We start from the raw sequence: 12,554 nt of genomic DNA, 5'->3' as shown, positions 1-12,554 counted from the left end.
ATGGATTTTAGTACTGCAGAACAATAATGTCAAAAGGTACTGGTTTAAAAAAATTAAGATTAAAGTTAATTAATCAACCTTTAAGGTATAAAATTTGGTAGGTGTTATTATTAATAAAATAGTTTGTTTTATTTACCTATGTTGTTTTATTTATTCCTGTGGAATATTACAAATTTGTATTTATACATAAGTAATTTGTATTTGTACAAGTTATATTGATAAATATAATCATAAATGCGGGTAGTTTCATAAAGCTTGAAAGTAAATAATAGTTCTTTTTTATATTTTTTTGGTATGTAGTGTCTTGTTCTTGTTTGTTTTGTATTAACACATACCGTTTTTATTAAATAAAATAACTCGATTACATTTTTTCAGTTTTATACAGTTTTTTCACAATATTTTGAAGTAATCACTTGTCATCTTGTCAATCAAATTTTAAATATTTCCTGCTATGCGTTCCAGTTGTACCAACTTATTTCTTTGTAAAATAAAATAAACTACTTTGAAATTAAAATGACAGACACATCTATCACTGTCAAGGATCTTCTCGTTGAACAGACTATAGTCTGGTTTTAGTATTGAAAATACTTCTGGCCGCGTTTATATGGGACCCATCTTTGAAAAAACGACATGTTAGAGGCGACATGGAGTTCAATAACCTGCCTAATCAACTTGTCAACACGTAAGTCGATAGCTGAATAGAGCAAGGACGTCCGAGGGCCGAAATGAGGTCTTATTAGTGTGGGCCAACTATTTTATGGATATGGATGTTTAGTCTGGGAAAGCCGATATTATTATAAAAAGAATATGCGTCAAGGCATAGGTTGTTAGGTACAGTTGGGCTATTTTAATCTAACTCTTTCCGTATGAGAAGCAGGGGGCAAATTATACGTGAAAGAGCGGAATAACATAAATAATAAATTTAGACTAATGCAATATTTTTTCTTGGCGCGTAGGATAATGCGCACAATCGATGCATTAAAGGGAATAATTAATTAAATCATTAAGTTCCAAAACATATAATAATTCGGGACTCATCGGATCTGCTGATATATTTTGATAAAATTTAGGCTATTAAGACCTATATTTTTTTATATGATAAGTATTTTTTAATTAACAACTTAGGACAAAGAAAAAGCTTGCATGGTTTCCACCGCCAACGTAAAGCAAATGAATTCAAGGCGGTGCCAAATATTTATTGGGATAAGTTTTTATCGTTTAAATATTGTTGTAAATAATAATTATCATTTAATTAGTACTAACTTATTAAATTTCACAACACGGCGAAATTTCAACAAAATCGGCTAACGGATCTTTGAGATATTAATAAAAAAGGTCTATTAGAAAACACCTTGACACCCCTGTATCTTTAAAATTATACATTTCCGGACACATGTTTTTATGAACTTTTTACCTTAAAAACACTCAAAGAATCACCTCCTGAAGTTTGGCCAGATACTTAATTAACATCCTGTATTTAAAAATGACTAGCTAGTGATTTAGTAAGTTATGTTTATTTTAATAGGAACAAAATTCATTTCATAAAAAATATTACAGTTGAGGGTTGGAACCTTTGGTGTTACACAGCAAAATAAAAATACCAAATCACCACAATACACCAAAACACCTTTACTTTAACACTGGACGCGCGTTTCGCTAACCATGTTAGCATCATCAGCAGATGATTATAAACTAAAGTACAATCTACAAGTTGAGCATTTATATACTCGTCCAGTGGGCACCGAGTGGGCGTGGCAAAATCTAGCCAACCGAGTCAGAGCCAACTGGTTCAGTTGGCTAGTATTTCCAATAATATATCGTGTCCCTGCTTTATTATCTCAATGAAAATGTTTCCCGGCCCCGCAGCTTTTCGATTTTTTGAGTTCTTCAATGCTTTCTTTATCTCGTTTACAGTTATTTTATTTACATCTATATTTTTTGGCGTTTTTCAAATCTGGCACTTCTAGTTTGAATTCTGTCCTGTTTTCTGTCAGTAACTGTTTGTAATGGTCTTCCCATTTTTTCGTGCTTATAAGTTCTAGTTTACTGTTTTGCTTTTTGTCTCTTCTAAGGTTTCTTATTATCTTCCACGCTTCTGACACTCTTGTACCTCCCATGTATCTTTCCACTCTCTCACATTTGGTTTCCCACATTTTGTTTTTGCTTTTAGATACTTCGCATTTAACAATTCTATTTAATCTTGCATATTCTTCTCTGTCCTGGTCGGTGTGGGTACTAAGCCATTTCTAGTAGGATCGCTTTTTTTCTTCTATAATTTTTTTTTAAGTTTTCAGACCACCATTGTGGTTTTTCCGTTGTTTGCTTATTTTGTTTGCTTATCTTGTTAAAAGAATAGAGATAATAAGATAATTCAAAAAATGGCATGTTAGGAATGCATCTAAGATTACAGGAAAGTGCTTTTTTATCCAAAATGCCCGTCCCATTTTCCCCACAGTGGGTTTTGAATTTATTGCAAAAAACGAATTTTTGATTTACCCCGGTGTAAGCCAACCTAACAGAAATATATAAGCCATTAAAATAATAAAAAATAATGCCAACCAATTTATCTACAAAATAATATCATAATTTATAAAAATCGAATTACAAATTAAAAAGTTATGAAACATCAAACTTAGTCAAAATTTTAGGGTGGCGGAGTTTTGTGCTGGGGTTTATTTATACATTTTAGAAATCTGAGACGATGTAAAGAGACGATAATGGTGTAGTATACAATTAAGTAATTGTTCTTTGTCACAAAATTCATGTACTTGTAAGTAGTATGTAATTAAGTCTCCCAAATTGTTTTGACGTGACAACACTAAATTCTATTGTGATAATTTCGTAATGGCAACCATTTAAAATGGCAAAATGTAATAGTTTACAAGTCTAAATAAATTTTAGAACATGTGGTGAGAAAATTATGTTATTCTTTGTTTTTTACCACTATATAGAGATATAAGTACTTGTAATAAACATTTTCAAATATTGAAAAAAAATAAAAAAAGTTTGTATACTATATTGTTGCGGACCCGTGTGGACTCGGGCTAACCTAACTAATATTTCCCGCTCCCATATGACCTCAATATCGCATTAAAGAATAGATACCGTAATGATTCATTCGAACGTTCGAGAACAATCGAGTTCCACTGGAATGGAGGAGTACATACGAGAACATTCTAAACCTTCTCTATGCATCTAATGATCTAATGGACTATTCGAGAACTGTTTAGCTGTGGGTGATATAAGCCAACGCCTGGGGCCTGAGGACGACAGAAACAAATAGACGCGTACAGTTGCCGCGCTAAATTCAAAAATAAATTATTTCCAGATAAATAGTTTGTAAATAGTTCTTTAAGACGTTTATCGTTATTGTTTTGTTATACTTAGTGTAAAATAAATTGTGTTTAAATAAATTAGACTTTCTATCCACATGGAACCGACGAAAAACGTAACAAAACTATAAATTATACCGGGTGTCTTTCAAAATTGGGTCACCCCTATAACTGTTTTATTTTTTCAGATAAAAAAGTGATTTGGCATGTTATTATATGACATAAATGGGGATTTAGAGATGTATATAATAAAATTAGTTTCGTTCACTTCCTGTTTTACCGGAAATAGCTACAATTTTTGATTTTTAAATGGAATCCTGTTTTTTTTTTCTTTACTTGATATAAAATGACATTCTGAATAAAATGACACGTCTTTAGTACATTATATTATAGGATCTGTAGTAGTTTAAATTTAAATCTAGAGTGGCCACTCAAATGGAACGACAGTAACTATCTAGGCCATAAATGTAACGACAGTTTGACTCGAAATAACAAGTATCTGGTACCAAATTATATTTAAAATATGTTGTTTTAATACTCGTTGCATTTGAAAAAATTGAATTTTAATTAAAAAAAAAACGATTTGGCCATCTTTCAACTGGACAGGAAAAGAAACGAAAAACATTAGATCAAATCTATGTTTCCACAGTTCCTTGACTAAACATTAATGATTTTAACACAGCCATGGACCTCTACATTGAAATTTAAACTGCTATTTTTTTAACTGAAAATGTCAGAAGTTTACATATGATATGGCATTCTATTAATAATGTAATTTTCTATCACATAAAGTAAAAAAAATACCGAGAGTACTGTTTAAGAATCGAAAGTTGTAGTCATATCCGTTGAAACAGGAATTAACCGAGAGCAGGCCTGGATTAAGGGGGGGGCTATGGGGGCTATAGCCCCAGGCCCCGTCATTGAGAGGGGCCCCCAAATTAGGAGAATTTAAAATCGAGATTCATAGAGTTAAATCGAGATTAGTTAAATGAAAATGTACATTACGAAAAATACCGATTTGTAACAAAATACGATTTTTCGTCACATATTGTTATAAATCTTCTATTTATTATAAAAGTAACTAAAACTGTATTTTAAAAACAATAAAAAAATTAAATCCAGCCTGGAACACCTGCAACAGTGCAATAGAAATATATTTAGTCTTATTAAATATATTGCAACAGCCAACTTGTTATTCTCATAATGTCAAAAACAGATTCTTTTTCTTTTTTTTTGGCGGCAAAACACTTTCCCAAAAAAATATCAAGATTGCTGCATAGACAATGGCTTGTTCTTCTTTTTAAATGTTTCTGGATGGATGGATTACCGAAAGCCGAAAGCGCTAGGGGAATTACTCAGATTAGATTAGTTATTTTTGCATAGCGCATCTATGAAGTAAGTGATTGCCAATAATAGATTTAAGAAAACAAGAACAATAATACGTTTTTGAATTGTGTAGTGTATACCAGTATTTTAAAAAATGTCATGTAGAAAATATCTTAGTGGATCTGCTAAACGTAAGGTAGGAATCAGTTTTAGCCTTATTACGCATTTACTGGATATGATCATTTATATAATAACTTTGGTATTAACAATTTAATTTACAATAACTTTCTTAAGTTTCTTCTTTTAAAAATAAGCGCATTAATATATAATAGGTACATACTTTCTCTGGGCCGCTTACAAAAGATAAAAAGACAAACTATTCCTTTTTAAAAATAAACTTTATGAAAAATGAAAAAGAATTCCCGTATGCTCATAAAATATAAAAAATTCGAGAACTACTCCAATTTTGAAAATTGCTAAACAATACTCGTATTAATGAGAGATATTGATGTTTTAAGAGTTTTAAGCCTTATTTTAAGCAACATTTTTCAATAATATACAGTGTGTTCCGAAACTATTATGCCAAAATGTAAGATTGGTAGATCTCGCCAAAATATTTTGAAATGGGATACTAATGGTCGGAAGAGCGTCGTTTTCAAAATAGAAGGTGTTAAACTTTTAAGAAAAAATCTATACAGGGTGGTCCACCGAAAACTTTCCACCCCGGGTTTCTTGCTTGTAAATAAATAATTCGAAAAATGCTCGGACACGTCGATTTTGTTTTTCAGGGAGACTTATTTTTTTGGTATTTGCACCCTCTTTGCTTGCACCCCTTTGACGGAGTAGCTATCACCCTTAAAATTTTAAATGGAATAGAGGGTCAAGTGATACCTTGTTTTAAAGGTCTTTTGAGTCTTTTTATATCTGTAGAGTTTGAAGTCTTTATAGCAATTCGCGTTGAATGGTACGCCACTACTTTTTAAATAAAATTAGTATTATTTTTGAAATCCCCATTCAATTTACAACATATTTTATTTCTTGACTTTTTTTGTCCGACGCACCGTTTTCGCGTAAAAAAATAAAAACCATTTTCATGCATGACCAAATCGCTAAAATGTTATCATAAATTTTAATGGCAAAATTTGTAAAACGGCAAATTTAAGTTTAAAAAGATTTTTTATTTTCCAAAAACTTCTTTCTATGAACATAGTACGAACTAAAATGCCCAAAAACCTAAATTGTCGTTTTTCAAGTTTTACCATTAAAATTTACATTACCATTTTAGCGATTTGGCCATGTATGAAAATGCCGAAAATGGTTTTTATTTTTTTAAGCGAAAACGGTGCAATAATATTCAATTCAATAATATTTTGTTTAAGTACCGTAGGGTGGTATACAGTGGTGTAATAGATATTAAAAAAGATCGATTTTTTTTCTTAAAAGTTTAACACCCTGTATTTTGAAAACGACGCATTTCCGACCATCAGTTTTGGCGAGATCTACCTACCTTTAGATTTTGATACAATAGTTTCGGAACACCCTGTATTTTTAAATCTACGAAAACTTAGGGATATTTTAAATTAATTTCAGATTCAAGAAGAAAAACTAAAGAAAACTTTAAAATTGACTAAAGTAACAACTTTTTTAGTATTTGCGAACCCCTTTAACGTCAAATTCTGAGTTGAATAAAAATCAAGATCATGAACAACTGCCTTCCTGTTCAACTTCAAGCAATATTAGTTTAAGTGAAAATAACAGCAATGAGGAAAAAATAATCCGACCTGGGGGCCCCAAGGGTAGCCTATAGCCCCGGGCCCCCTAGGACCTTAATCCGGCACTGACCGAGAGTAATTAAATACATCAAACCAATTTATGTTATATACTAACAAAATTTTTGTTTTTCTGAAAAAAGTGAAAAAAGAAAAAAGTTTTAGAGGTGAGCCACTTTCGAAAAACCCCCGGTATACATTGATGTATTTTACAAATATAATAAAATAGAATATGACAATTCATACATAATTTAAATATTACGTATTAGTTGATCGATAAAATATATTTAATACATAAAATATATAACTTTACAAAAATATCGCTCTAGCGTACCTACTTATCACAAATAAATATTTATATGACAATATGGTGAAGGCGATTTAGTTTATTTGCGTATTTTCTATTCATATAATCAGAAAATCAAAAAGTGTGTACAAATATGTCGATATGTTAGACGACATTATGGTGAAGTACAATTTTATGATACTTTTATAAAATAGATAGAGAACAAGTTTATTAACATGGAATTAGAAAAATTAAAACCTATGAAACCTTATGAAAATTATTTTGTGTCGTCTTCTTTTCTTGCCATTTAGAAACATTAAATATTTAAAACTTTTTGCTATAGCGATAAATTATAAAAGACACAAAAAAACTCTATAAGTACATTTTGCAGTTCATCTTATAAGTCTGTGATATTATATTTGGTTGTGTTGGTCAAACCGCTAGCAGCCTCTACCACTTTTATCTTCTATACAGTTATATGCGGTGGTTAAAATTATATGCCCAATAGGTATAACAAAGAAATTTGGGTATATACCCAGGAGGTGTAGGGTATATACACATTGAGAGTATATTTTGTTCAGGAACTCCCTGTATACTTTGATTAGTCACCTAACCTAAATTGAACTGTCTGCGTTGAATATTCTCGATACAATTAAGGCTATTCTATTCTAAAGTCTGAATAAGCATTCTCGATACAATTAAGGCTATTTGTGCTGTTGTGCAGTTCTTTGTGGGGTAAGATAGATAAGATAACAACAAATTATTGTTACAATTCGTTATAGTTCGCTAAATTAACAAAATACACACACTTGGGTATATACAGGGTATTTACCATAATTCAATGTACCCTGTATTTATCCATTGGATATATACCGGATGCAAAAAATCAGGTATTTACCTAAATTTCAATATACCGTGTGTTTGCACATCTCCACTTCTTAACTATATTGATATATACCTGGGCAACCAAACCTAGTGAGTTTTTGTTGATCTAATAGAAGAATATATGGGGTTTGCTATATTGATTTCTATTCATGGTTGAAAAAGCGTAGTTAAAGTAGATTCTGCAATTACCATTTTTAACTTCAGTATAAATTTTACTTGGAGCGTATGGTAATATTGGTGCATCACTGCTTCGTTTATACGAACGGGCGGAAAAACAGTTTATAATAGAAAACTCGATAAACAAGTATGAATGTGAAATGCACGATAAACAAGTATTGTCAAACCTCAAGTCCAAATAGATAGAACAATACAATGTTAAAGTAAAATCATCAGTCTATTGCTTTGGAAGCTTCCAGTGGCGGACTAAGCCTGTCGGGGGCCCGGGGCGGCAAAGCTAAATGTGGCCCCCGGTCTGCACATTTTGTAAAGATTGAATGACGTATGAATAATGGTTGACAAATTTCAAGTATTTATATATTGTAAAAATCGATATATATACAGGGTGTTACAGAAATAAGTGCATGTATTTTAAGGGGTGGTATAATAAAAGAACCATATTTTTTCTTTATCGTTTTTCAAATAAGTCCAAAATATCGGAGTTATTTTACTTTGAAAATATACAAAGTAAAATTTTGCTCTTGTAAATTTGTTCTTGTAAACTTAATCTTATACCTATGTTGTCATATTAACAAGAAATTATGTTTTTTAACTAAAAACTAAAAAAATTCCCGAAGTTTTCAATTGTTTTTTCGCGAAAAAAAACCTGATAGGCGTGTTTCTGGGGTTGAACTATACTACCATAAAATACTTGTACTTATTTCTGGGACACCCTGTATATTACAGTCAGTATGTCCCCGGATTGTCTTTACAAGAGGAAAAACTTTTTAATTATTGACTTTTTGAAAAAAATGCGTTCTTCATAAGAATTTTTGGTTGTTGTAAAATGGCGTTTATAATTTTCTAAATATCCATACCATTTTAGAAAAAATAAAAAAACATAAAAATGTAGTTTTTTAATGGAATTTTTCCCCCAAAAAAATCCTAAAAAAACTAAAAGTCCTAAACATTAAAAATTAAAACGCTATGGTAATATAATTTCGATTTCATTTTTTGATAGATCGTTATAATTCATTTTGATTAACGTCATATTTTTTGATGTAAAAATATCACATTTTCCGATAACTATTATCACCCTTTCCGTAGCATTGAACTAAATAAAATTTGTGCTTCTTTAGCATTTTGAAACAGCAAAAAATATAACTTTAATTAAAATTCTGTCAATAATAATCTATCAAAAAATTATCACGAAATTATATTACCATAGAAAGGCGTTTTATTTTTACTAGTTCAAAAATTCAACTAAATTTTCATGTTTTTTTTATTTTTCTCTAAAACGGTATGGAAATTTGGAAAAGTATAAACAAGAATTACCATTTTAGAACAAGCAAAAATTTTTATGAAGACAATCCGCGGACATACTGTAGATATAAATATGTTATTCATCGGCAGTGCCGTTTTTACGTAGGGACCCGACGCGCGACGGGCCCCGACCTAAGAATTAAGGGCCCCCTCGAGGGCCCCAGCTTCAAAAAGGTATCAAAAACGATAACATAATTTTTTTAAAGCTTATAATAATACATTTAAATTGAAAAACGAATGCAATTTGACGAAATAAAACAATCCCCAAGCGAATGTTTACATATATTTAATGGCAATTTATGATGACAAAGTGATGGGAATACCCTAAGGGAATACCGGTTCCACATATAAACAGCGTTACTTTCGCGACCGTTCCAGGTAAATACCGCGATTTTGTAAGGGGTCCCTTACAAAATCGCGGTATACTCCTATATATGTCCAAGAATAAATAATAATTATTCGAATATAAAAAATAATAATTAGGTACATTTTCGATATTCTAAACAAAGAAAATTACCCCTTGATTTAATTTCGTAAATAGAAAAATGCTATTGACAATTACTGGTGCCTAATAATTGATAATTAAGTAAATATCTGCTTCCATTTACATATACTGTGTTTAGTTTGCGTATACTTATGATTTGCATACTCTAACTACAAATTGCTTTATAACTACTGAACACATATTGGCCTGTTTGCCACTTGAATAAAAAATTACTTATTAAGATTTGGAGGCCCCCTAGAAGAAGAGGCCCGGGGCGGACCGCCCCTTCCGCCCCCCCCCCTTTGTCCACCACTGCGTATGTCAGACTTTGTTCCCGTAAATCTTCGCAAGGGACATTCTGAGACAATATGAGATATTGTTTGTCGTTCGTGTCCGCAATGACAGCTAGTATCCTCTGAAAGTCCCCACTTATGCTTTATATACTGGCATCTTCCGTGACCAGTCCGTATGCGGTTGAGGGTCGTCTAAGGATTGTCTTCTGATTAAGGGCTCAAACGCACTGACGACCAGGTCGCAGCGACCAGCATTTGATTGAATGTTATTACTGGTCGCAGCTGAGTTTCCTAATAACATTGAATCAAATGCAGGTCTTTGCGACCGGTCGTCGGTGCCTTTGAGCTCTAACTAGTATTAAGTTCTAATTAAGTTTGCCGAGTTAGAATTTGATGTATACCATTCGTTCTGCCAGGTTGTTTGAGGCAGAAAATTTTTATGCTTTCGCTCAGTGTCCAAGATGGTTCTCTAGATTTTAGCCTTTGCTTTATAACTATTGTGTCGACGTGGACATCACTGTGACTGATAGAGTCCTCATAGCTTCGTTCAGATGGGTATCAATAATAGGTATTTGTATGAGCAATATTGACCCACAGCAGTACTCTACAACCGAGTATATAGTTTTCAGGAGTGGTATGTGTTTACTCCTCAACTTGTTCCAGATATTTTGTAAACCACGTTGTTTCTAGTTGTCAACTTAGAGTCCATTTTAGTTAGATGCTAAGGGATGTTATTTATATGTTAGGGAGCGATCCAGTGTCACGACGAAAAAGATATTTTGAGAGATGGTTGTATTGCAGTACTTGATTTCTAAATTCAATCTGCGACCTGTAATTCGCATATTTATTGCTTAGATAAAAGGTAGTAGATTCTGTTTTATTTACGTTGATCTTGAGCTTCCATGTATGTAGAAACGTCACTACCCATCACTACACCTGTTATATTAGCAGACCATAATAGACACGATAAATCGATGCTGTATAACAAGTCTAGTGCAATTTGAAATCATGCTTACGGATTCTGTTAATAAAAAAACAACAGGACACATTCTATGGCAGTGACATAGTCTGGCATGTAGACGGCTCTTTATACTAGGTACAAGCTGGCAAATATTGGCAAAAGGACTATACAGGATGGTCCGAACTGTATTCCAGAAACTTCAGCAGCATATTCTGCAGATAACAATAAGTAAAAAAGTTTATATAAATGTATGTCCTAAAATGCTTAATTTTGGAGATACAGGGTGTAGAAGTTTCATTTTTATTTCGATTTTTTCCAAATAATTTATGAAGTAACGTCAATATTTGGATGAAAATTTGTGTCTGGAAGAAATTTGGCATGAGAAATTTGATTTTGATGTCAATATGACTCCTATTTGTAGGGGGCGCCACCTACTTGTGTTTTAACTGTTTTGAAGACTTTTCTTTCTTTTCGTCCGTACCTGTATAAAACTACTGAGTAAAAAAATATACATTAACGACGTTTTTTACGTAAAAAAGGTCTCTTGGTAAAATCGCTACGAGCAACCGTTCTCAAGATATTTAGAAGGGAAATAATTAATAAATGTCATTATTGACAAAAAATAAACCCGTTCAGTAGATATTTTTTTACTGAAATAATAAATTTGAGAAATTTGTATTTTTTTTAATTAATCATAAATTTTTCTGCGTAAAAATGATGATAAAACAGTTTCTGTTGAATTTTTGGTACAAAAACATTTTAAATTTATTATTTTAGTCTAATAACTATTTAGTCAACACGTTTAATTTATATCAATGATGACAGGCATTGATAATTTCGATTCCAAATATCTCGAGAACCATTACTCATAGCGATTTTTACCAAGAGACATTTTTTACGTAAAAAAACGTCGAAAATGTATATTTTTTTACTCATTAGTTTTACAGGTACGGACGAAAAGTTATTACTCTTCAAACCAGTTAAAAAATATGTAAGTGGCGCCCTCTACAAGTAGGAGTCATATTGATATCAAAATCAAATTTCTCATGTCAAAAAACTTCGAGACACCAATTTTTATCTAAATATTGACGTTACTTCAGAAATTATTTGGAAAAAATCAAAATAAAAATGAAATTTCTACACCCTGTATCTCCGAAACTAAGCATTTGAGGACATACATTTATAAGATTTTTTTTTACTAGTTTCTATCTGCACAATATGCTGGCGAAGTTTCCGGAATACAGTTCGGACCGCCCTGTAGATCTTGCGCATTTAAAAGGATTTATATTATGTTTTTTTTCTCTAAAAAATCTGCTTGTTTTAATCTACAGAAAGGATACTGGAGATACTGGAGAATGTCATATAGACATAAGAAGAGAACTATAAGAGATATGTAAACCATGCTCATACAATCCATATATCTATCTTAGATTATTATACTATTTTATTTATTAGGTGGTACTGTAAGAAAAATATTTTTCTAGTTAAATTTAATATGATCTAGTAATCTAATTCTGGGAACATGATAATAATAACAAGGACATCGACAACACTAATTTGTTATAAAATTTTAAACTACTTAACCTTCCTAAGTATTTCAGTTCTTTGGCGTTTAGCATTGCACCGCTAATATGTTAATTAAGCATAATTAAGCGCTTTATATGTTTTAGAAGCACTTACCGGCGCTTCTGATTGCTTTTAAATAAACAACGAATAAAAAATCATGCTGTCCTTAGTTA

The sequence above is a fragment of the Sitophilus oryzae genome, unplaced genomic scaffold (genome assembly GCF_002938485.1).
Source record: "Sitophilus oryzae breed Bouriz unplaced genomic scaffold, Soryzae_2.0 scaffold_2014_pilon_pilon, whole genome shotgun sequence".
In the NCBI taxonomy this organism is placed as follows: Eukaryota; Metazoa; Arthropoda; class Insecta; order Coleoptera; family Curculionidae; genus Sitophilus; species Sitophilus oryzae.
This window is presented reverse-complemented; position numbering follows the sequence as displayed.